The 22,101-nt window shown below is 40.3% G+C and overlaps 1 protein-coding gene across 4 annotated transcripts in view; it reads right to left on the bottom strand.

Annotated features, from left to right (window-relative positions):
• Nucleotides 1-22,101, bottom strand: part of HDAC7 (histone deacetylase 7) — a 449,830-nt gene that overhangs the window by 189,186 nt on the left and 238,543 nt on the right. For all 4 annotated transcript variants that reach the window (XM_056562750.1, XM_056562749.1, XM_056562751.1 and 1 more), the window contains one exon: nucleotides 18,239-18,310. The gene's annotated coding sequence lies outside the window, so the exon portion shown is untranslated. The remainder of the gene's footprint in view (nucleotides 1-18,238; nucleotides 18,311-22,101) is intronic.

The following is a 22,101-nucleotide window of genomic DNA, read 5'->3' as shown; positions in this document are numbered from 1 at the left end:
ACAGTTTAGGGCGACATATGGGGTATCGCTGTACTCGGGAGAAATTGCGTTACAAGGTTTGGGGGGCTTTTTCTTCTTTAACCCTTCATGAAAAGGAAATGTTGGGGTCTACACCAGAATGTTAGTGTAAATTTTTTTTATTTTTTACACTAACATGCTGATGTTGCCCTATACTTTACATTTTCACAAGAGGTAAAAGGGAAAAAAGCCCCCCAAAATTTGTAATGCAATTTCTCCCGACTACAGAGATACCCCATATGTGAGCGCAAAGTGCTCTGGGGGCGCACAACAAGGCCCAGAAGGGAGAGCGCACCATGTACATTTGAGGTGATTTGCACAGGGGTGGCTGATTGTTACAGCGGTTTTGACAAACGCAAAAAAAAAAAAAACCCCACATGTGACCCCATTTCGGAAACGACACCCCTCACGGAATGTAATGAGGGGTGCAGTGAGAATTTACCCCCCACAGGTGTCTGACGGATCTTTGGAACAGTGGTCCATGAAAATGAAAACTTGTACAGCCCACTGTTCCAAAGATCTGTCAGACACCAGTGGGGGGCAAATGCTCACTGTACCCCTTGTTACATTCCTCAAGGGGTCTAGTTTCCAAAATGGTATGCCATGTGTGTTTTTTTTTGCTGTTCTGACACCTTAGGGGCTTCCTAAATGCGACATGCTCCCCGAGCAAAATTTGCTCTCAAAAAGCCAAATATGACTCCTTCTCTTCTGAGCATTGTAGTTCGCCCATAGTGCACTTCAGGTCAACTTATGGGGTACCTCCATACTCAGAAGAGATGGGGTTACAAATTTTGTGGGGTATTTTCTGCTATTAACCCTTGCAAAAAGGTGAAATTAGGGGGGAACACACATTTTAGTGGAATTTTTTTTTTTTTTTTTTTTTTACATATGCAAAAGTCGTGAAACACCTGTGGGGTAATAAGACTCACTTTATTCCTTATTACATTCCTCAAGGGGTCTAGTTTCCAAAATGGTATGCCATGTGGGTATTTTTTGCTGTTCTGGCACCATAGGGGCTTCCTAAATGCGACATGCCCCCCGAGCAAAATTTGCTCTCAAAAAGCCAAATATGACTCCTTCTCTTCTGAGCATTGTAGTTCGCCCATAGTGCACTTCAGGTCAACTTATGGGGTACCTCCATACTCAGAAGAGAAGGGGTTACAAATATTGGGGGGTATTTCCTGCTATTAATCCTTGGAAAAATGTGAAATTTGGGGGGAAACACACATTTTAGTGAAAAAATTTTTTTTTTTTACATATGCAAAAATCGTGAAACACCTGTGGGGTATTAAGGCTCACTTTATTCCTTGTTATGTTCCTCAAGGGGTCTAGTTTCCAAAATGGTATGCCATGTGAGGGTTTCTTGCTGTTCTGGCACCATAGGGGCTTCCTAAATGCAACATGCCCCCCAAAAACCATTTCAGAAAAACGTACTCTCCAAAATCCCCTTATCGCTCTTTCCCTTCTGAGCCCTCTACTGCGCCCGCCGAACACTTTACATAGACATATGAGGTATGTGCTTACTCGAGAGAAATCAGGCTACAAATATAAGTATACATTTTCTCCTTTTACCCCTTGTAAAAATTTAAAAATTGGGTCTACAATAACATGCGAGTGTAAAAAATGAAGATTGTGAATTTTCTCCTTCACTTTGCTTCTATTCCTGTGAAACACCTAAAGGGTTAAAATGATGACTGAATGTCATTTTGAATACTTTGGGGGGTGCAGTTTTTATAATGGGGTCTTTTGTGGGGTATTTCTAATAAGAAGACCCTTCAAATCCACTTCAAACCTGAACTGGTCCCTGAAAAATAGTGAGTTTGAAAATTTTGTGAAAAATTGGAAAATTGCTGCTGAACTTTGAAGCCCTCTGGTGTCTTCCAAAAGTAAAAACTCGTCACTTTTATGATGCAAACATAAAGTAGACATATTGTATATGTGAATAAATTTTTTTTTTATTTGTAATATACATTTTCCTTACAAGCAGAGAGCTTCAAAGTTAGAAAAATGCAAAATTTTCAAATTTTTCATCAAATTTTAGGATTTTTCACAAGGAAAGGATGCAAGTTACCACAAAAATTTACCACCATGTTAAAGTAGAATATGTCACGAAAAAACAATCTCGGAATCAGAATGATAACTAAAAGCATTCCAGAGTTATTAATGTTTAAAGTGACAGTGGTCAGATGTGCAAAAAACACTCTGGTCCTTAAGGCCAAAATGGGTTTGGTCCTGAAGGGGTTAAAGAAGCGATTATTATCAGGTCATTTTTTCAGGGGGCCATCTGTTAAGCCTTTCTCTTTTTGTGGAGGAGCCCTTATATTAGGGTCCTCACTCTATCAGTGACCTCGTTTCTTGCTATCCAACTACCTAGAGGTCGTTGCATCAGTCGGAGGATATTCAAATGAAGCCACAAATAAGCCTTGTCATCGTTTGTCTGCATTCATGTGCTTTGTACTGTATACATGTTTGCTTTGATGTATTACAAATATGTATAGTCCTAATTGTCCTCTCATTTTCTGTGTATTAAGTTGTGCCATTGTCCATGTGTCGCACGCTATTTATGTATATATTGTTCCTCCATATCTCTGTGCTTACTAGGTATATATATTTTTATACTGTTGTCATCCCCTGATGAACCGTTGTATATCATAAGATACACGGGGAAACGCGTTGGGATATACAGTTGTTCATCATAGGAGAACTTTTTCTTTCTTTTGTATTGATACTAATTATTTATAGTATTGTTATTGGGTTTTTAAATGAGGATTCAATAAAATTGTACATTTTAGCTACATGGTTCAGTGTTATTCTGGTAGAAAAAAGCTATAGGACACTATTGTGTCCAACTGTCAGTGATATTGTTTTCAATTATTACAGGACATTTATTTAGGACATCACATTGTAAATCCATAGGTATTGAGGCAGATTTGGTGTCATTTTACAGTTATAACAGATTCCACTCTTCTAAAGTGTGTCTGCGGGAATTTTCATCTATTCAGAAGAGCATATGTGAGGTCAGACACACTTGTAAATCACAAAGAAAATCTTCCCATAAGAGTGGAAGCTGTTATACCTGCAAGGGGAAGACCAACTCCATATTAATTGATACAGATTTACAATGGGATGTTCAAAAAGCTTGGATGAGAGGGCCTGTCTTCCAATCTCATAGTTACATAGTTAGTATAATTGAAAAAAGCCATCCATCAAGTTCAACAAAGGAATTGAAGGGAAGGGGTATGGTTGAATGAAGGGGAAGGGATGTGATTTTATATTTCTGCATAAGCATTAATGTTATTTTGTTTTAACCCTGTTTTAAAGCTTTCAACTGTTCTTGCTGTGACCAGTTCCTGAGGTAGACTGTTCTATAAATTCACAGTTCTTATGGTAAAGAAGGCGTGTCGCCCCTTGAGACTAAACCTTTTCTTCTCCAGACAGAGGGAGTGCCCCCTTTGTCCTCTGAGGGGGGTTTAACCCTTTAACGACGCAGGACGTATATTTACGTCCTACATCGGCTCCCGCGATATGAAGTGGGGTCGCGCTGCGATCCGCATCACATCGCGTCGGTCCCAGCGCTCATCAATGGCCGGGACCCGCGGCTAATACCACACATCGCCGATCGCGGCGATGTGTGGTATTAACCCTTTAGAAGCGGCGGTCAAAGCTGACCGCCACTTCTAAAGTGAAAGTGAAAGTGACCCGGCTGCTCAGTCGGGCTGTTCGGGACCGCCGCGGTGAAATCGCGGTGTCCCGAACAGCTTGCAGGACACCGGGAGGGCCCTTACCTGCCTCCTCGGTGTCCGATCGACGAATGACTGCTCCGTGCCTGAGATCCAGGCAGGAGCAGTCAAGTGCCGATAACACTGATCACAGGCGTGTTAATACACGCCTGTGATCAGGATGAGAGATCAGTGTGTGCAGTGTTATAAGTCCCTATGGGACCTATAACACTGCAAAAAAAAGTAAAAAAAAAGTGTTAATAAAGATCATTTAACCCCTTCCCTAATAAAAGTTTGAATCACCCCCCTTTTCCCATAAAAAAAATAAAACAGTGTAAATAAAAATAAAAATAAACATATGTGGTATTGCCGCGTGCGTAAATGTCCGAACTATAAAAATATATCATTCATTAAGCCGTACGGTCAATGGCGTACGCGCAAAAAATTCCAAAATCCAAAAAAGCGTATTTTGGTCACTTTTTATACCATTAAAAAATGAATAAAAAGTGATCAAAAAGTCCGATTAAAACAAAAATCATGCCAAAAAAAACTTCAAATCACGGCGCAAACAATGAGCCCTCATACCGCCCTGTACGTGGAAAAATAAAAAAGTTATAGGGGTCAGAAGATGACATTTTTAAACGTATACATTTTCCTGCATGTAGTTATGATTTTTTCCAGAAGTACAACAAAATCAAACCTATATAAGTAGGATATCATTTTAACCGTATGGACCTACAGAATTATGATAATGTGTCATTTTTACTGAAATATGCACTGCGTAGAAACGGAAGCCCCCAAAAGTTACAAAATGGCGTTTTTTCCTCGATTTTGTCGCACAATGATTTTTTTTTTCCGTTTCGTTGTGAATTTTTGGGTAAAATGACTGATGTCACTGCAAAGTAGAATTGGTGATGCAAAAAATAACCCATAATATGGATTTTTAGGTGGAAAATTGAAAGGGTTATGATTTTTAAAAGGTAAGGAGGAAAAAACGAAAGTGCAAAAACGGAAAAACCCTGAGTCCTTAAGGGGTTAACAAGGAACAGTTTTTCCCCATATTTTTTGTATGGGCCATTTATATACTTATATACGTTGATCATGTCCCCCCTTTCTCCTTTCTAGTTCATCCTAACCCCATGTCCATCTTGGCCATGTTTGTTGTCTACTTGAATGGGGTGGAGGTGCACTCACAATGTTTTTGAATACATGCATTTGATCTGTGATAAGTTCTACAATTATGGCTGTATTGGGCCCTTAATGTACCATAAAAGCTTCACAATGTGTAACCCTATGATTAGAATTCAAAGATACTATGGTTATAGTTGACATTTTTGTTGGAAAAATAGTTATCATTTCTCACTAGTGTTGAGCGGCATAGGCCATATTCGAATTCGCGATATTTCACGAATATATGGACGAATATTCGTCATATATTTGCTAAATTCGCATATTCGCAATATTCGTGTTATATTTGTGTATGCGAAAATTTGCATATGTGGAAATTTGCATATGCGAAAATTAACATCAGCAAAAATTTGCATATGCAAAAATTTGCACGCCAGTCTCACACAGTAGTATTAGAGCCTTCTTTACACCACACAAGCTGGAAGCAGAGAGGGGTGATCACTGTGATGTGTACTGAGAAAAAAAAATGAATATTTGTAATTACGAATATATAGTGCTATATTCGCGAATATTCGCGAATTCGCGAATATGCTATATTCGCGAATAAAATTTGCATTGCGAATATTCGCGAGCAACACTTTCTCACATCACATATGTTTAATACTGTATTGCAATCACCCAAATGCATGGTTGCCAGTGAACGTTGACCTTTTTATGCCATAAAAAAAAAAACTCTAATTTAGTTGCCTTCTTTTATAAAATAAGTTAGAAAAGATTTTTGGCAAGTACTTTTGGTAGTAACTTATCCATACTTCTACACATAGTCTCCTGTATCTGCCATGCCCTTTAACATATTGGCTTGGATAAGCTTCAGAGCCACGTTCAAACAACAGATGGTGTTGACCCACATTTAGTATTAAAGAAAAAAAGGAAACAACCAAATCGAAAACTTTAGAGCATAAAAACCCCAAGTGGCAAAATCTAGTTTTGATCCAAGCAAAGTATTCCAGCTATGATTAAAGGCCAAGTATCCGAGGCATGCCAGAGAAAGTTTCACATAACTCAATATTTGCTTTTAATGGTAGTGCTGACATTTCTGCTCATAGAAACTGCTTTAAAGGGGTACTCCGGTGAAAAACTTTTTTTTTTAAATCAACTGGTGCCAGAAAGTTAAACAGATTTGTAAATTACTTCTATTAAAAAGTCTTAATCCTTCCTGTACTTATTAGCTGCTGAATACTACAGCGGAAATTCTTTTCTTTTTGAAACACAGAGCTGAAATCATGAGCACAGTGCTCTCTGCTGACATCGCTGTCCAGTTTAGGAACTTACCAGAACAGCATATATTTGCTATGGAGATTTCCTTTTACTCTGGACAGTTCCTAAAATGGACAGAGATGTCACCAGAGAGCACTGTGCTCATGATGTCAGCAGACAGCTCTGTGTTTCAAACGGAAAAGAATTTCCACTGTAGTATTCAGCAGCTAATAAGTACCGGAAGGATTAAGATTTTTTAATAGAAGTAATTTACAAATGTGTTTAACTTTCAGGCACCAGTTGATTTAAAAAAAAAAGTTTTTCACCGGAGTGCCCGGAGTTGGCCATACTGACAGATGCATCGAGCTACAGTATACAATATGTGATTCTAAGCCTGGTGACAATTGTCGTATGTTTATGAACTGTGACCTCCAGTGATGCTGTGAGTAATGCTGTGACCTCCAGCATATTTAGTGAAATATATTATGATGTTGCAATAAATTCCAGATAGAAACTGGTTGAGGAATTAGCCGTAACCTTCTAACCACATTCATTAATTTGATACCTTGATCCCCTTACAATACGTTTTCTTAAAGTCTGCAGCATGTGGATTATATACATTAACTTAGATTCACTCACCTGTTACTGTAATCTACCACAGATTTAATAATCTATAGGTTTTTGACTGTCCCTTTAATCCCTTAATGACACATAATGTTTATTCACAGCTTAGAAGCCCAGCTTGCGATAGATGTCAACTGCTATCAGCAGCCAGCACTCACCATTAATGACTGACATCAGTAATTATGCTGATATAGGTCATTTACATGCATTGATCAGTAGTGATCATGCTGATGTAGGTCATTTGCATGCATTGATCATTAGTGATTTTGGCATTTAAAGGTTCAAATGACAACTTATGCGGCCTCCCAATGAATGATCAGCACCCCTGCAACGTGATTGCAGGGTGCCGATCAGTTAATATGGCAGATGGGGCCATTACTAGACCTTCCTTTGAAATTGTTATGTCTTTAAATAAGCAAAATTGCAAAACTGGCTGCAAGATGAAGGGGTTAAACAACTACTAAGACAACTTACCGTATATACTCGAGTATAAGCTGACCCGAATATAAGCCAAGGCCCCTAATTTCACCCCAAAAACCCAGGAAAAGTTATTGACTCGACTATAAGCCTAGGGTGGGAAATACATCATCCCCCCATGTGATCATCCCCCCGTCATTAACACCCCCGTCATCATCACCCTGTCATTTTCACCCCCTCATCATCCCCCCCCCCCCTTCATCATCACCGCCTGTCAATCCCTTCAATGTCAGTGGTCTTCAACCTGCGGACCTCCAGATGTTGCAAAACTACAACTCCCAGCATGCCGGGAAAGCCATCGACTAACCCTCCCCACCAGACGGTCCCTGCAGCATAGATGGCCCGGACCAGCTCACCCTTCCTTCCCACCGAGGGGAGGTGAGTAGAAAACTAAAGGGGTGTCTGGATGATGACGAAGGCCGCGGTGGTCTTCAACCTGCGGACCTCCAGATGTTTCAAAACTACAGAGTTGTAGTTTTGAAACATCTGGAGGTCCGCAGGTTGAAGACCACCGCGGCCTTCGTCATCATCCAGACACCCCTTTAGTTTTCTACTCACCTCCCCTCGGTGGGAAGGAAGGGTGAGCTGGTCCGGGCCATCTATGCTGCAGGGACCGTCTGGTGGGGAGGGTTAGTCGATGGCTTTCCCGGCATGCTGGGAGTTGTAATTTTGCAACATCTGGAGGTCCGCAGGTTGAAGACCACTGAAAGGGATTGACAGGCGGAGAGTTCACTCGAGTATAAGCCGAGGGGGGCGTTTTCATCACGAAAAATCGTGCTGAAAAACTCGGCTTATACTCGAGCATATACGGTACTTTGTATTTACTGTAGGTCCAGTAGGAATCAATCCAAGGACATACGTATGTGGTAGCACATATACATACTTTAGTCAATGAGGGTAATCTAACAGATTCCCAAGCAGTGATCTCATAGACTGCAGGGCAAAATACTGTTTCTATGCAAACAATACAAACACATCCCGACCAGACTATATCAAGTAGCATATGTAAATTAGCAATTTCTGTAACAGCTGTGACCAGCACCCCGGCAAACTCCACACTCCATGGGCTCTGTTACAACTCTGTTGCCTAAATTAAAGCAACATTTCCCCACAGTTTATTTCCTATGAAATAATAGTAACCAGCAGTATAACTGAAGGAGTTGTAAAGGAAGCTATTGCAATAACTTGGTTACAAAAATATTCTGCATGAATAATAATATATTTACATTATACAGATAAATCTACTTTAGAACGCACCAGTATATTTAATATAGAATTCCACTATTATGTAGTAAAATCTCTCTGTGACAACCATCGCACTGAAAGTGGTCTTCTGACGAACTATGGCCTATATGCATATTATATGGTGGGACTGAAAAAATGGCACCGCAAATCTGGTCTGGATAAGGTCTGCAACATTCGTGAGGCTTCTAAGCTTTTACTTCTTAATTTCCTGATATTTCTTTATAACCAGAATTGCTTCTTGAGTGCGATTCTGGAAATAGGAGAGATCAGTTGTAAGGAAATCATATTACCTGCAGCAGCTCTCTCTGGCATTTTTGGTTCTGTTTAGGAGGCTATGGAAGGGGGACAGTAGCTGTTGTAATGTCCATCAGCACAGAGGAACAGTTAAAGGAGTAGTCCAGTTTAGAAAAACACTGGAGATGAATAGAGCACTCATGCCGACCCCTGCTCTGTACACGAGAAGAGTTCTGTGCAGGAGATCATGGGGAGTTCAAGCAGTTGGACCCCCTGCAATGTGACACTTATCCCTTTTCCTTTGGATAGGGGATACATTTTCTTGCAAGGAAAAGTCTTTTCTTGCAAGGAAAACATAAGGGGGTCATTGGCCATGGTACATGGTCAAAAGCTGCAGATTTCTGCACAGAATTGTTTGACATTTTGAGCATCTGCGCCGCGCATGCCAAAGGGAAGGGAAGGAGGCAAAGAGAGAGAGAGGGGGGCTGGAAAAGGGCTTGGCCTTGCATGGAGGGGGTATGCCAGGAGCACATGTCTTTTACTCAGCGACTTTAGGGCCAACATGCAACACCAAAAATCATAGAACTCTACACTGGCTCATAGATGGTATATATTTCTGCACGGGGTACAAAGACAGCTTTATTAAGAAGTGTGCACATCTCAGTAAATCCAATGGAATAAAAACGGGCAGAGCTTTACTTCCATGTGTCACACCACAATGCCGCACATAGGGGGAGATTTATCAAAACCTGTCCAGAGGACAAGTTGCCGAGTTGCCCATAGCAACCAATCAAATCGCTTCATTTTGTTAGAGGCTTTTTCAGAAATGAATTGGTTGGTATGGGCAACTGGTCAACTTTTCCTCTGGACAGGTTTTGATAAATCTCCCCATTGTATTTGTCCCTCTAAATTCATTGAATCAAATTCTTGCTCCTTGCCCACAATTTTCTTTATCATGAAGAAATATGTAAGCTGCCATTTCCTAATATAGGGTAAGCTCAGAGGGCATCAAACCTAATATCATCTTGTAGCAGAACTTCATGTATATATTTGTCATTCTCAGATCAGATCTCTTCCTGAGAAATGAGTAAGTAACACATCCATCACAGGCGTATGAGCTATAACATAGAAGATGGAGGAGGTGCTCAGTAAATGAACTATTACCAAACATTTACTGGAAGTATGAAATGTTAGCACTAAAGCAATGAGCTTATGGTATACATTCCCAAGGTGCACAGCCGCTGCTGGATGTTTGGCTGTAGGGCTCATTTCTGGGGCCTGAGTTATCTCTGACTCACCTTGGTTTCTTGAAGTTAATGTCTATTAACTAGAATATGTTAAACCCTGTAAGTATTGTTTGAAAGGGCTTTTTATAGAGCGGATCTTGACTACAGGGAATCACAGCATTGCTGAGCTAGATATGAGTATGAAAGTGGACCTTCAGTGATATAGGGAAAATATTCAAGTGTATCATATGTGCACACTAATATTTTTTTTTTCTCAACTTGCATTTCAGATTTAGTCTCAACAGTTATAGCAGCATGAAGTGATCCATGCTGCGGGGTGCTCAACTCTATGCACTAGGAAACAAAGTGTCCATTCTGTCTCCGATGCTCCCGTAACTATTAAGGGAACAAGCGCTGTAGGATGTAATGTGATTCTACAGCACTGGCTTGTCTACAGGGTACGGGAGCTGGAAGACAGAGCAGGATGCTTGAAGACAGTAGTGCGGACTGTGGCCTCCATGCTGCTGTTTCGATACAGAATTTGAAATTAAAATAACTAAATAAATAAAATATAAAAACATATTGTTTCTCGTCGCCAGCTCCATACCCCCGCATCCTTTCCTTCTGCTCCCCTGCACGCTTCACCCCGCATGTATATGTGGATAATAAAGAAGTTACAGCAAGCAAGTCTTGGTGAGTGCTCCATATTCTTGTATGCATATCTACATTTGGGACTGTATCTGATTTCTATGTGCCAGCATCTGACAGACTTAGCGTAACTTCCAGGGGCCATTTGCTGCAAGTTCAAGTCTCCTTACCTGTAGCCGAACACATACTGGGTGGTGCCGAGTGTACCTCTATCTATATCTCTTAAACAGTTTTTAGGTTTCTGGCTAAAGGGGCATTTTGAGTTGAGATTACTGATCCCCTATTTAAAGGATAGAGGTTAAGTGTCAGAGTATAGGGGGTCCAACCACTGGGACCCCCCCCTCAGTCTCCAGAATTCTATGGGAGTAAAAAAAATCGCCAAGAAAAACGACATGTGGATTTTTACTTTGGCATTTTTGAAGGCGTTTTTTTATTCTTTTTTGGACTTTAGCGATCCGAAAAAGTGATGGAGATACCTTTTTTAATAAAATGTCGTACCATAAAAAAAAATAAAATAAAAATAAAAAAAAAAAAATATATATATATATACAGTAGTGATGGAAAAATTAAAGAAATGTATCTTTTTTATAACAAAATTTGTATTCATTTTTAAAACAGGGATCAATTTATGTGGGCGGGCAGGGCACTAAAAATTTAGCCGACAATAATAAAAATGTAGTGTGTGTGTGTTTTTCACTTTTTTCTTTACTTTTTACATTTTTTTAGGTAGTACTACTACTCCCAGCATGGAACACACTGTTCCATGATGGGAGTAGTAGTACCTGTACTAATTGACAGATCACACCGGGTCTTTTGCGATCCTTCTTTATAATATATAGATGCGGCCGGCCGCTCTTCTATAGTCCCCTGCTTTGCCGCATATATAAACCTATTCATACTTACCACAGAGAGCTGTGATAGGCCAGTTTGTTCTAGCCAATCACAACTCTCTGTGGGAAATATTAATAGGTGTATATGTACGTCAGTGCAGGGGACCATAGAAGAGCGGCCGCCCGCTTCTATTCATTATACCGGAGGATCACAGCGAGTGTCAGTAGTGACATTCACTGTGATCTTTCCTTAACTGCAGGTACTACTGCTCCCAACATGGAGCACACTCTGCTCTATGCTGGGAGCTGTAGTACCTGCATTAATAGACAGATGGCAACAGGTGTCAGAAGTTACACTTGCTGCGATCTGTCATTGAATGCAGGTTCTAGAGCTCCCAGCAGGGGGCAGAGTGTGCTCCATGTTGGGAGTAGTAGTACCTGCAATTAAGGACAGATCACAGTGGGTGTCACTTCTGACACTCGATGTGATCATCCTATCTATTGCAGAAATGTGGAGTGGCTTTCTCCTGCGCTCCACATCTCTGCACTATGCTCCGGCCGGTGATGTGAATAGAACATCACTCATTCATATTCCCCTCTGGGCGGAAAATATGAATGAGTGATGTGAACTTCTATTCACATCCCTGGCCGGCCAGAGTATAGTGCAGAGATGCGAGCGCTGTATTGAGCTGCTCCGCATCTCTGCTATATTATGGACGATCGCATCGGGTGTCACGACTAACACCCAGGACGATATGTCTATTAGTACAGGTACTACTACTCCCATCATGGAACAGTCTGTTCCATGCTGGGAGTAGTATTACTACCTAAAAAAACTTAAAAATAGAGAGAAAAATGTCAAACACACGCACACACTTTATGAAAAAATTAATTAAAATGTCGTTATAAAAATTAAAAATTCCATTAAATAATTGTTTTTCCATCACTACTTCATCCCTTTTTTTTTGTACCCAACAAATTTTGGGTACAAAAAAAAATGCCAAAGGGGCTAAAAATTCAATTTCCACTCAAATGCAAAAAAACTCAGAAAGAACACAAAAACAACCCACAAGACAAAAACGCCAAACACAGGAAAATGCTTTGGCATTTTTTCTGGCATTTTTTTCTTGCGTTTTTTTTGGGCCACAAAAAAAAACAAGTAGAAACTTAACCTTATGGAGCTGCCAAAGATAGCCAAATACAATGCTCGGCTACCTTCAGCAGCTCCCATAACAAATGAATGGACTGGCGGCCCTGCATGCAAAGATCTTAAGAATTGTGTAGAACTGATTTACATTAGAAGAGGGCAAACTATTCATTACAAATGCTGCGTCAAACATTTGTATATAGGAAGATCAAGTAAGATAGCTGTTGACTGAATGAATATGTAATCGACAGCCTATACAGTCTATTTCTTTGGTTTGTGTTGACTAATCATTAATTGAGGGAAGTTAACTGTTGCACATGGTCATGCTTCCAGTACAAGAAAAATGAGCTGGTAGTTTTATATATATATATATATATATATATATATATATATATATATATATATATATATAAATGTTTTATATATATATATATATATATATATATATATATATATATATATATATATAATAAATCATGGACTAAACAAGTAAAAAAAAAAAAAGTATTTACAATTTTCAATTCTACAATGTTTAAGACCCGACATCATTAATGTCCTACATGAATGTTATCAATGTAGAAATATGTGAGGGCTGAGGCTTTTCTCTACAGTATAAAAAGAGTGCACACTATGGCTATGTGGTATAGTTGGATTTTTCTTCCTGCTGTGGTTATGATGTTCTCACCTTGTAATGGGCAATAGGGGACAGAGGCTATTTAATTTACAGATTTTGTGTGTTTGTTAGTAAAGTGAAATACCTATTATAGCCAAATAATGTGCACTACGTTGAGAATACTTATAACCAATAAACATGTTTCCAATCTTACAATAAAATCATATGAAGAATGTCTTTTTCTGATTGCACTATTTACCAGATAAAGCTAGTTTAGGAAGTAAACAGATACATTTGACTGACTCCTACTTTATGAAAACAAGCTAGCTGGCAACCACTTCCAGTAGAGTAATGCTTCGGCTCCAGATAGTATTTTTCTTACTTGTTTTGTTATTCACAAACAGGAAAACAGCAATGCACTTGGCAAAGGGTTTGGAAGAGCAAAAGAAACTGGGTCCAAGAAGAACAATATTTTATTGGTAAAGAAGACTTTAGCTCAATTTGTACAGACTATACTATATCACAAAATAGTGTATATGCAGTTTTCCCTATGTACAACAAGAAGGACACCCAAGAACTGCCGACGTTCTGGTGCTCTTGAGGTTCTCCAGACCCACTACTGTGGGACGCAAAACCAATCTTTTTCTCTCTCATGCATATTAGTACATGCATATTATGAGCAAGCCTGGCACCACATATTGGATTCAAATGCTTATGATTCAACACACTTGCTTCTTTCTCAGAATTAGCCTCATGGGCTCTCTTGCCAACTAATAACATTTTGGACTGGAACCACCAGCATTTTTCTTGCCTTTCCATATGGTAAAGGATAACACCGTGCCAGAGATTGTTTGCCAGATTTAGCACTGAAATCATGTTGCAGTTATTCTACACACATTTTGTTTCATTGGAATAGAACTCAATGTTCATGGTTTGATGTAACACATGAAAGCAATGGTTTTTTGGACAATTTAGTGCAGTGTCACCAAGGGGAAGCTTAAAGGGGTCCTCCGCCCCTAGACATCTTATACCCTATCCAAAGGATAGGATCGCCTGCTGGGAACTCCCACAATCTCTCCTGCAGCACACCCTGTCATTTGGTGCACAGAGCAAGCTTCACTTCGTGCCTGATGACTGGCGATGCAGGGGCCGGAGAATCGTGATGTCATGGCCCCTGCCCCTTGTGATGTCACACCCCTCAATGCAAGTCTATGGGAGGGGGGGTGACGGCTGTCACGCCCCTCCTATAGACTTGCATTAAGGGGGTGGGGCATCACATCATGAGGGGTGGGGCTGCCACAATCCTCCGGGCTCTGCATCGCCAGTCATGAGGCTCGCTCTGTGCACCAAATGACAGGGTGTGCTGCAGGAGAGATTGTGGGAGTTCCCAGCAGCGGGACCCCCGTGATCAGACATCTTATTCCCTATCCTTTGGATAGGGTATAAGATGTCTAGGGGTGGAGGACCCCTTTAAGTTTGGGAACTCTGTTACAGTATATGCACATATGCTTCAGAAAAAAATAAGGTTTTAACATACACCTTATTTCCCCTGCAACTGCAAGTTGCTGCTGGGTGGCTAGGGTATGGACAGACTTGGAGTCTGAAGAAGTAAAGTCATTTTGTGGGCAATATTTCTATATGCTGCTGAGGCGTTATAAAAAAAATACCAAAACAGGTATACCTACCCATATTTCAGAGTTTTAAAAACAAATTTATATGTTGCTGGGGCCAAGAAAGAAGCTATACTTACTTGTTCCCCGCAACTAGTTCCCTGCAATTCCTGTTTGGCTCTGTCCAAATCGCCAGAATTTTTTTTGTCTTCTTCTTGCCTTTGAGACAAGTGCTCGGTGCATGATCTGCCGGCTCAGCCAGTGATTGGTGATTGGTGTCTAACAGGTACTTCATGAGCATTCGTTTTGGAAGCAGAAAGAAAGCAGAAAATCTGGGCATCAGACAGAGCTAAACAGTAGCTGTGGGGAACAGCCGCAGACCAGGGCTAGGTAAGTATAGTTTTTATCTTCTATTTTAACCCAGCCCCAGCAACATATAAATAATGATAATAACCCAAAAATGTTATGGTTCCTGCCACAACTGTTAAATTTATTAAAATGAATCATTCAGTAAAACCTTTTTCTCTGAAAGGCTATTGTTCAATGGAGTTTTGGGTGGGTGTCTCAAGAAGCTTCACTGTAAGTGTATTGCACCTGCATGAAAGGAAATACACAGTGCTCATTGAAACCAGTGGGAAACTCCGTATATTACATGAAAGGTTCTTCTAGAGCTAGAGCTGCTGTTTGCAGCAGGTGCCAAGTTGGTATTTGGGGCAGGAATCCTGAGTGAAAAAAAATACCTCCTATAATGGTAATGTATAGGTGCTTCAAAGTGTCTTCCCTAGTGGGAGTCTCCAGAATCTTTTAGACTGGTACTCAGACATGAGTGATTTGATTCAGCCCAAATATAACATAAAATAACATAAAATTCTGGTTCAACAGAATCCAAACGTTTTGTGATTCCGTTTAGATTTATTTTATGCCTACACCTGTAAACCGAGTGCCCCAAAGGTACGTGGCAATATCTGACATATCACAGTTTTCACTCTCTTTATTCGATGGGCCGGGCACCTTGTACCTGGCCCAGTTACTCAGTGTACCCGCTCCTGTAATACATTATGTGGGCAATCAGGGCACTTTCAAACCGGACCTGAAACAAACCTGACAAATTTGCTGAATAGTTAAAACATGTCACACAGACATGTCAAAGGTTTTGATCAGTCAGGGTCTCAGTGCCCCCCCCCCCCCCCCACTGATAACTAGATATAGCTGGGTGAAGGGAACACCTGTGCGCTTATCTCCCTTACAAGCTGGCCAGTCCAACTCATTGAAGGACGCAGACTCCACTGTAAGTTTATGGAGCCCCTTCTCCTACAGTCGGACTGAGTGGAAAGCTGGGGAAAGGAGCGCACAGACACACATTTCTTCAAACTACAGCTATTGAATTTAGTGAGGTTGTTTTTAATTTTTGTATTATTTTTAAATGATATCATAAATTGGTTTCATGGCTATCCTTCTTCCTGTCATTTTCTTTAGGTTTGGCCCTTCAAACTAAAAATTACAGTTAAGTGAGACAAATCAAGGTCTATTGCTTCTTGCTTTGAACATGAAGTATTCTTGAAGCTGAACCAAAGCCAAGTGTACTGAAACCTTCTGGGTGTGATTGTGTAATGTAACATACTAGCATTTTTCCTCATTTCCTGTTCTAACCGTCTGATTCATTAGGGCTGTAGAATTTAAGTACAAACTGTTTACAAAAGTTATTAGTAGGAAAATGACATTATGTATGGTCAAGTGCTATAAAACATTGAGGCATGTAGATTTAACAGGATGACTATTCCCTGACATCGCTCCATTCTTTATAGCATAAAGATCATAGTAAGTGCTGTATATAGGTACGTTTAGTCATATATTTTCCATGAAATACTGATGAAGTGGTTTTTCAATAACAAAGAAATCCAGAATGCCTATTATTTCTTTAAAGAAACACAGTAGTAAACTATTCTTTATTTCATTTAGAGATGAGATAGATGTCCGTGGGGGGTGAATACAATACAGAAATCATTAAAAGAATCTACAATAATCAATTTATTTGTCCACCGGAACCTCTGATCCACAGCAAGGATACCTATTACAGACTGAGGAACCATGCTAACATCAAATACAATAGCAGGGAACATAGGCAGACATGTGATTTACATATCAACTCTATACAGATTTTTACATTGGCCAAATTGAAAGTGAATGTAAGGAGGAGCATAATGAAAAGTTTTCGCTACCAAACAGGAAGTGTATTATTAGACCTAGAGGCCTGAATAGAAGCGGTAAGATTTCAGGATCTTTTTATGTTATAGATAATAAAATTGATGTAGAGAAATGTTAGCAAAATTCTTAAAAAAAATATTTTTAAAGCTTAAAGGGGTATTCTGGATCTAAACATCTTATTCACTATAAAAAGAATAGAGGATAAGATGTAGGATCGCGGGGAATCAATCTCTCCCGATCTCCAGGCCAGCACAGCGGCATTCTGAGCACGGGAGCTACAGGACATAGCTGTCACGCCTACTCCCATAGACATGAATGGAGGGGGCGTGACGGCTGTGGTCGCCCGTCAACTCTAATAATGGTCCGGCAGCAGGATATCGGTTTTAAATCTCCAAACAACTTTGTTACACAAGACTTGCCAAAAAGATTAAAGTGATCGGGATACCAAAATCCAATTGATTAATAATCCAAAATGAGTCAGTCACCATTTCCACACCAAATCACGTAAAGATAATGTTATAATATTCATGGTCCCTACTTAGTATAGACTATTTATGTCTGTTTGGTAGGGGTTTGACCAAACTGTACCCCCTAGACAGCCCCATAAGTCCCATTAGTGAGGCTATGAGAAAGCATATGGCCTATTCTTATCAGCATCTCTTTCTTGGGGATCACATGGCCTGCCTCATGACTCCTTTTTCCTACGTATTGGTAGTACACAATATAAGGGAACATTTAACAGCTGTAGTGGTGCCTAATGATGTAGTTTTATCAGGGACTAAATGATGCCCTAATTTTAAAGGTCCGTTTTATGGCAGATCTCATTTAACCCAAGACCATATACTGCATTCCATGCTTCCTAAGAGTACAAACTATGAAAACATCTCAGCAGTCTTTAATAATTGAGTTAATAAACAAGGAAATCACAAAAATGATCAAGGAATTGCAAATTCACCTCAGAAAAATCAAGATGGATTGTGGTCTTCTGGAAAGGTTTCACCAATGTTCTATTATTATAAAATAATGCCTCTTTAAGGGCCATTCTCATAGAATGGCAGTTGTTTAAGTAAGTAAGAAATCTCCACTTTTACTCTGCGACTTCTGCAAGTACCACTTCAACCTAAAATAATTTTGAGCTTGAAAACATCCTAAACATGTTTCATGCCAATGGCATTACCGAATCTGCCCAAAATCGCAATCATTTGTAATGAAACGATATGTGAAGATATCCATTTTTACATTAAACAAGCTGTTTACCTGTTAATGATGTTGCGTTCACCTTCACAGTCAAAGCTTACAGGTGTCTTCCATCTTCTAAGTACAGTATATCTGAAATATAATACATGTGTCAGACTCATGACCCCATAAAGCTGCAACAATATAGACTTTGCTCTGAAATACATCATAACATAATTTTGGGTCCCAATGGACTGGTCCTAGTGGTTCTTTATTAAAAAAAATCCAATGAACCTGCATAAATATTTTGTAGAGTAGTCTTATACAAAATCCTAGTTATAATAATCTTGGCCTTCAGTTTACAGCAGTGTAGAAGCAGGCACATAGTTAAGAACCATACAGGGATATGATAGACATTGACAGCTGTATTAATAAAGCAAATCTTTTCTCATAGGAATGGAACTAAGGGAAGGAGCCAACATTCCACATGCTAATCCTTACACTGCTGCACAGATCTAAGACAGAGAGAAAATAAAGGTGACAGTATTTGTTCACATGACTAAATACACAATGGAAATATCTATCAGAAATAACATTTATTTGGGACCATGAAATCCTCATTTAAGGGCCCGAAAACAAAAGCCTGGATGAGTGTCATGAATGGACTCTTAGAACATAAACATTAGAAGTTTATGGTACAAATGTTTTAACAGGGTTGCTTAAAATTATATAATATATATATATATATATATATATATATATATATATATATATATTATTTATATACTTTGCCTATAGGCTGTGTGGGGCATTGCAGCTCAGACTCACTCACTCAGATTCACTTTACCTGTAAGGAACGATTGCTGCACCACTGTATGGCAATTATCTTTAGGTTATGTTCACACACCATTTTTAATTAAAAAAAAACTGCTGAAAATACAGATGTCTGTTAGTGGTTTTGCTTTTTGCTTTTGGACTGCTTTTGGCTTGTTAATTAACTTTTTTGGCAGCTGTGTTTTAGCTGTATGCTAACCATATTCTTGGGCTACAGGGAAAGCTATAAGCAGCCAAAAAAGGGATCAATGCATAATTTTATGGCTGTTAAATAGTGGGCATGTGAACAAAGGGCCATTTTACTAGTAGTGAGTGAAGTAAAATGTCAGTTTTACAGTTAAAAAAAATAAAAAAAACTGCCCAAATTATTGCATGGGAACATGGCCTTAGCCAAAGCTACTGTATTTTTCGCAGTATAAGATGCACTTTTTCTTCCCGAAAACTGGGGGGGGGGGGGGAAAGTCGGTGCGTCTTATACGGCGAATACACACCTATCGCGGCCAACTCTGTGGCCATCAACGGCCGGGACCCTGTATTAACCCTTCAGACGCGGCGATCAAAGCTGACCGCCTCGTCTGAAGCAAGAGTGACACTAACCCGGCTGCTCAGTTGGGCTGTTCGGGACCGACGCGGTGAAATCGCGGCGTCCCGAACAGCTTACAGGATGCCGGGAAGGACCTTACCTGCCTCCTCGGTGTCTGCTACGTGCCGGGATCCCCTGCATGGCCGGTGCTCTCCTTCGACTTCATCAAGTCGTTGCGCATGCCGTCCCATCATCCAATAGGAGAGGCGTGCGTAGCGACGTGATGACGGCGACGGAGAACGTGGATGCCTGGGAAGAAGATGTCCGGAGCATCGGGGACACCACGGGGACGCGGCGACAGCGATGGAGCGACATCCAGGGCAGCGGTGACGAGCGGTGACGGGTCCGGAGCGGCGGGGATACGTGAGTATTACCTCCTATACCAGTGATCTTCACCACTGTCCGGGCATGTCCGGGCATGCTGGGTGTTGTAGTTTTGCAACATCTGGAGGTCCACAGGTTGAAGATCACTGTTGGGTTCAGAATCTTTTTTTTCTAGATTTTGCACCTTTAAAATTGGGTGTGTCTTATATACCGGTGCGTCCTATAGGGCGAAAAATACGGTACTTGTTTCATTCCTATAATGGTCTATGCCAATGGTTAGATTGTACGGGGGGCAGTATCACCAAGGAATATTATGTTGGTCATCTTAAACCGGGAACAACAACACTTGAGTTTCGCCTAATTCTTAACTGCCTGGCTTTAGGCAATTGTGTTTGTGTTTCCCAGTGTGTGGCCAACTTCACATGCAGGATGTTTAGCTGCTTTCACCATAATGATACTCTATTACTGTTTCTGTAAGATGCTAGCATACCTTACAGTATGGATAAAAATAAGCTATATGGGTTTGTTTATTTGTTACAAATGACATATATGTAACAGAACAATATAACTATTCACATGCGGCTGATTAAAGCCTTCGCTGGATACATCATCTTGTAAGCATTCCCTGTATATTTATTTTTAGTGAGCCTTGTAAACATTTCACTTCCTGGTTGTGTGACTCCTGCCTGAGTCTCTGTATATAATATATCCATTTAACAATGTAATGGGCTGGGAGAAAGGAAATCTATCCTCAACGGACTGGCATTGTGGTTTATTTGTATCATAACCTTTAACTCAGACAGTCTTTGAGTAATGAGTGAAGTACAATCAGACGTCTATTTGATCTAGAACAATGCTGATTATGTTTCGGCTCATCTTAATCATGAGCTGCCGAGTCACTACAAGAAATGGCATTCTGGTCCCAGAAATTCCATATTTTATACATAGCAAGAAAAAAGACAAATAAACAAAATTATCACTTAGCATTTTAATGGTATTCAATCATAATATTGCAATGTCTAGACAAATTGGTGGACTTTATGACTTTCTGGCATTTTGCCTTCATGCCTCCAAAGAAGTTGTAGATTGGGGTCTCTGTGTATGTTTATATTCAGTGAATAAGTACACTAAGAATGTTTTTCTCAACCCAGACATATATCCCCAGGATAAACTGTAAAGGTCTGATAGATATGGGTAAAGTGCAGGGGTGGAATACTCCATGGAGCATATCCTCCATTTCACTGTTGTGGCGCAGCACTCCGGTGTCACAAAACACATGCCCCATACAGTCATTCTACAGGAAGAGGGAGGCTGATCTGTGAGCAACAGCTATTGTGTGCAATCTAATAGATCGGGGAAAGGTATTCCAGCTCCACAATGAGTAAAAATAATAACTTCAAACCATTACGTCTTAAAATCCAAAAAAGACAAAACAAAACATAAAGTGCTCTAGTGAGTTAAAACCAGCGTGCGAGGCGACGAGATGACGACAAAAGAGATTGACAGCTATGCAGCGGAGCCTGAAGAGGACAGTCCGGAGTGGCGGGGACAGGTGAGTGACACTCAACGGAGCATATGGGGCACATTAAATGGATATCTGGCAGCAGCTGAAGCAGTCTGTGCTGCCAGATAGCCGTTTATGCAATGGCCCCGACATGAAAAAGCATTGTATGTTGATGCTGCCTTCAACATGCTATGGTCTCTGAGAGGCCATCGTATGATGAAATGTTCGTATGTCGGGGGCCATCGTAGGTCGGGGGATCACTGTACACTGAAGTGCTAACCCGAATCCAAGTACTGCTCCTCCTCTCAAACGGAACTTCTTCCATCCGAAAGGAAACTGGGTGGGTGCACCCAAAAGAACAAAATAAAGTCCAAAAAACTAAGCTAGCACTATTGAAATACACATCATAACTTCAATATATAACAGGTACGTATACAAATTGATTAATAGATATATGCTAGATCGTTTTTGTATTTCATGCTTGATGGATATCTTGTATCAAGCGCCTGTATCCAAAAGGCTTCACTTTTCAGCAAAGCCCGAGACCAGTCTCCACCTCTACAGTGTGGATGGACTCGTTCTATGCCGCATACCTCCAAAGAAGACGCGTCACCTTGATGGACTTCAGCAATATGCTTAGACAAACCAGACATGGAACGTGAAGCTGAAAACGCATGGTGATGCCTCAACCATGAAGAT

The sequence above is a fragment of the Hyla sarda genome, chromosome 2 (genome assembly GCF_029499605.1).
Source record: "Hyla sarda isolate aHylSar1 chromosome 2, aHylSar1.hap1, whole genome shotgun sequence".
Lineage (NCBI taxonomy): Eukaryota > Metazoa > Chordata > Amphibia > Anura > Hylidae > Hyla > Hyla sarda.
The sequence above is the reverse complement of the archived record's forward strand: the minus strand, read 5'-3'. Positions and strand labels throughout refer to the sequence as shown.